At 27.9% G+C, this 5,349-nt stretch overlaps 1 long non-coding RNA gene across 1 annotated transcript; it reads right to left on the bottom strand.

Annotated features, from left to right (window-relative positions):
• Window positions 1–3,145: 3,145 nt before the first annotated feature.
• On the bottom strand, window positions 3,146–4,272 carry LOC124893877. Its single transcript, XR_007050929.1, has 2 exons — window positions 3,646–4,272; window positions 3,146–3,520 (listed from the first exon to the last, which is right to left on the bottom strand). It is a non-coding gene; the product is annotated as an uncharacterized LOC124893877 (long non-coding RNA).
• Window positions 4,273–5,349: the final 1,077 nt, after the last annotated feature.

Raw genomic sequence — 5,349 nt, 5'->3', positions numbered from 1 at the left:
ATGATAAACATGCAAGTAGAAGTGTTCAACTTACAAAACTGACATAGTAGAGAGGTCCAAAAGGTCATTTTGCCAAATATTTTTCAAATCAACTTATTTTTCTCAAATTTAAGGAAAATGACTTCCATATTTTTCAAAATTCTCTTTCAACCTCACTATTAAATTGAAATATTCATACAACTTTCAAAATCATTCACCCCTACTCTAACCTCCATCACCTAACCCCTACCCCACCCCAACTACCCCCATCCAAACAAATATTTGAATTTTTCGTCTTACCTCATCCCCTACCCAAAACCCAAAATCCTATTCCTCCCCCTCTCCCACACCTTTAAGAAAATATATTTAATTTTTTTAAAATAATTCAAACTTTTTCTTACCCTCTACCCGAACCCCCACCATTACCACTCCCTTAAAAAAAAATTAAAATTTATTTTTTGAAAAATTTTAAATTTTTTCCTCACCTCACCCTCACCCCCTACCCCAACTCCTACCCCCATTCAAAAATATAATTTCAAAATTTTTTCTTCCCTCATCTTCTATCCCAAAACTCAAACCCCTACCCCCTTCAAAAAAAATATTTAATTTTTTTAAAAAAATTCAAATAGTTTTCTTTCTCTCCGCTACCCGACCCCACCCCTACCAACCCCCCTAGAAAAATTAATTTTTTTCTTACCCACCCTTACTCCCCTACCCCGATCCCACCCCTACTAGCCTCCCTCTCCCCTCCCTCTCCCTCCCCCCTCCCCCCACCAAAAGAAAAAAATATTTATTTTTTAAAAAATCAAAATAATTTCTTACCCACTCTTACTACTTATTTTGATAACCACAACCCCCTCTCCCAAAAAATTATTTTAAAAAAATACAATTTTTTTTCTTATCCCACCTTTCTTATCTTATTCGTTCTCATTATTTTTTTAAAATATAAAAAAATACTTTTAGAAAATATATACTTACCCAATTTCCATAACGAACGCAAGAATATACGAAAGAAACAACTTATTTTTTTAGAAAATATTTTTTCTCCTTCATATCGAACACACTCTAACAAAAATATTTTTCGGCGTCATAAATTATTTTTCTAAAATGTATTTTTACTCTTTAGCTAAACACTGAAATTTATCTTCTGAAAAATATTTTTTCATTCACCAACCAAATACTAGAAAACATTTTTCAAAAAATATTTTTCATCCACCAACCAAACATAAGAAATCAATTAAGATACCAACCTGTTTTCCACAAAAATATTTTTTAGGAAAATATTTTTCATGAAAAATATTTTCCTTCATACCAAACACACCCGAAGAGAAAACTAGAGGGAAAAGACGAAAAAAATGGCAAAGAGAAAAAGAAAGAAAAATCATTAGGGGTACAAAGTTTAGGATATTGCTGAAATTAGAAGAAAATATATGAGATAAAAAGATAAATGTGTTGGTCAAACTTACAAAAAATTTAACCTAAAAAGTAAAAAATTGGGGTATCAGCTTCTCAATTTTTATTTTTTTTTAATCAGCTTTTATTTTTGTAAGTACTTTTTAATTTTACTAAACACCTAAAAAAAATAATTAGAAGCTGATTTGACTAGATTTTATTCCTATTCAAATACTCTCTAAGACACTTTTCTTTTCCCTTTTTTTTTTCAATACCATTAATCTAGTTTTTTATAGGGTGAAAGCTAAAAAGCTTATGCATATATAAAGGAGTGAGATCAGAAGAATTGGCAAATAACTTAACCATAATACTACAATAATAATTTGATCTTCAATAATAATTAGATATTCTTTTATTTTGGGAAAGCTAGTTGCTGCGTATGAATTCTTCAAATGCAAAGAGAGGCATGATTTTGTTTTGGTAAAACAAGAGAAATATTATATAGATAAGTTAAACATTAGTACATAAGGTAAAGGAACTTCCTGGGGAAGTCCTAAGGTGCCGTTTGGTTTGCGATTTGGATGTAAATAATTTCGGAATAAAATAATAATCTTAGAATAAAAATTTGTTTCACTTGTTTGGTTGTTGATATCTGGGATAACTTATTTCGGGACTAATAATTAGTTCCGGGATAAGTTATCCATAGATATGGTGAGATTATTATTCCATGTTAAGTTATCCTTGGAATAAAATTAGAATAAGACACAATTGCCCTCCAAATTCTTTTTAGATACATATATATACATATATATGTATGTATGTATTAATTTATTTTTTTTAATAAAATATAAGATATTTTTATAAAATTATGGACAAGTTACTAAAGTATGTTGACATTTCTAGCTTAATACATGCTTAATTATTAAATAAAAATATATTTTTATATATAGCTAAAAATATTTGAAAATTTAATTTTTGAAAGAATATAATTTGACTCTCCAAATATTAATGATACTAAATAATAAAAAATGAGAGTAATTCTTTTTCACATTTTTTGATGATCAATTTTTTTAAAAAAAATGAAATTATCAATATATTGTGAAATTTAGAACAAATTAAGTAATTTAACAAGAAATATTAGAGATTCATACACATTTAAGAAATATTTTATTTATGAATATATTATACGTTAAATTTATTTGAATAACTATTATGTTTATTTATATATTTTAATTTCTCTAAAAAATAAAAAAAAAATATCGACTCCATTGTTGAATTACATATTTTAAATTAAATATTTTTTAATCACTTAAAAACTGGTATTTTATATATCCATTAAAATAAATTTTAATATTCTATATTATATGAGTGATATGTATTTAAATGAAGTGACATAAACAACAAATCATCTTTTACTTTAATAAACTTAAGTTGAAATTTTTATTTCAGACTAAATAAGATGTAGTAAGATTTTTTTAAAACACACACGGCATAATCATGGGAAGACACACGCAAAAAAGTTAAAGCTAAATAAGATGAAAGTTTTATTTTAAAATACACACGATATAATTATGGAAATGCACACACACAAAAAAAATAAGCTAAATAAGATGAAAGTTTTATTTTTAAGAATAAATATTTAAAGCTTGAAAAGAAATATATATAAGTTAAATAAAATGAAGGGCATTTTGGTAATCAATTAATTTATTCCTAGAAATTATACCATGCATATTACTTCGAATACAACAAATCAAACACTCAATAAAAAATAATCTCAATATAACTTATTCCAATATAACTAATCCCGATATAACTTTTTTTCAAAGCAAACGACCCCTAACAGTAGTAGAGATTAAACTAGAAGAGGTAACAATAGTAGTACAATGCTTAGCATTAGAGAAAACAAAAAACTAATACTAGTAATAGCTGACACAGACTGATTTTGTACACAGAAGAAGTTATTATACATTGACGAAGATAGTAATCTACGACATAGAGTTCTGCTGATATCTTTTTGAAGTTGTTCCACTAATTCCACCGGTGAAGATGTCAAAATGTGGTCAGTTGGAGACTGAAGTTGTTGGCTACTGTATTTGCTTCCCGAAAATTATGTTGCACCACTGGACTTCCCACGCTTTTTAACATTAACCTGCATTTATGAATGATATCAGGTAATGGATGATGAATATGTTGTATAACTTCCATCGAATCAGTTTCTACAAGGATAGGGGTTAAGTGATAAGCAGCAGCTATTTCCAAACCGTTGAGCATCACCTCCAATTCCACCAAGATGTGGCAATAACTAATGCTTTTACGGTAGAAATCAAGAACCCAGACACCCAAGGCATCCCGGATAACCCCACCAAAACCACAACGATCGATATTGACAGTGAAAGACCCATCATTAATATTGAGCTTAAATACGGAACCATCGGATATCAATAGAGACAGAACCTATATATAGTTGCTGTTGGAAAAGGTAGTAGAAATGTATTCATCAGTTTTAGCATGAACAAGAGCAATAATGGGGAAGTCTTTTCTTTTTGTTACAAACATTATTATTTCGGTTCACCCAGATGTGCCAGAGAGCAAAAGGGAGAAGAGCCAACCAATCGATGGAACTATCAAAAAAAGGGGGTGAAAGAGATTTAAGGGCATTGAGCTAATGGCTGGTGGACTTATCCAAACTAGAAAGATTTAGACCCATATCCAACCAGAATTTTTGGTCGGAGAAAGTCTTATAGGCAGTCTACCATGAGAGCAAAGCCAAAGAAAATGTTTGGTCTTTCCTAACGTGTTGAGTTTTCAGATCTAACCAAAATCGTAAGAGTGAGATGAGAGACTAGACAGAGCAGTGTAAATAGACTTTTTATTGTAAGCCCAATATGTTTGGTCACACAAACCCATAGATAAATTAGGCTTAATATGATTAGATTTAGTCATAAGGTCTGTAGGCATCTCTCCAAAGAGAGTTTTTTCCGGTTTCAATTATTACCGGTCCAAAGGTCACTGAGACATAAATTTTCTTCGCTGAAATTAAGTTGATAATACTATTTACTCTTATCATAGTGATTTTTAATAAAATATTGCAACAATTCTGACAATAATTTCACAATTTGATAAATAAACTTAATCAATATTTTTCAATTAATAATTCTTGTTAAAAAAATAGAGTTTTTTCCGGTTTCAATTATTAATTCTTGTTCAATTAATAGTAGTAGTAATAATTATTTCCAACTTTGGAGAGAAAGAAATATGAAGATTTTTCAACATTAGAAGAAACAACCTGAATCTCTCATTAAGCTAAATTGTCAATAACAAAAATTGGATTAGATATTACAGTAATTCAACCACGATTACACATTTTGATAAATTAAAAATTGATCCATATTATTCTATACTTAATAGTTCTTTTTTAAAAAATACTATAATAATAATAATAATAATAATAATAATAATAATAATAATAATAATTGGATTAAATATTATAGTAACTACTACCACAATAACGCATATTGATAAAAAAAAAAAAATCGTTCAATTTTAAGTTTTTACTTTTTAAAAAAAAAAAAACTATGATGATGATAGTTAATTTATGAATGATCGATCACTCAATTTAGGACATGTCTGTTAAAGTTTTTTATAAAGGACTATAAATGACTTATCTATCATTATTTTTCTCAAAATATATAAGCACTAAACAACACAAAACTTTCTTCTCTCCGAGTTAATATATGCCATGGCAAATTCATAAAAGTGAAAATAATACTCGCTTCGTTTCATAATAATGAATTATTAAATTTTGATACACAGGTTAAGAAAAAAATATTAAAAACATAAATTTAACACAACATTTCATTTTTACCCAAAAAAAAAAAGAAAAAATTGACCTTGTAATTCTTTTTCAAAAGTTAATTGGTTGTCAAATCATAAGGGTAAATTTAGAAAAAAATTCAATGATTCGCTTATTTTGAAACA

This window comes from Capsicum annuum, unplaced genomic scaffold (assembly GCF_002878395.1).
Source record: "Capsicum annuum cultivar UCD-10X-F1 unplaced genomic scaffold, UCD10Xv1.1 ctg66750, whole genome shotgun sequence".
In the NCBI taxonomy this organism is placed as follows: Eukaryota; Viridiplantae; Streptophyta; class Magnoliopsida; order Solanales; family Solanaceae; genus Capsicum; species Capsicum annuum.
Note: the sequence above shows the minus strand (reverse complement) of the source record. Positions and strands in the feature narration are given on the sequence as shown.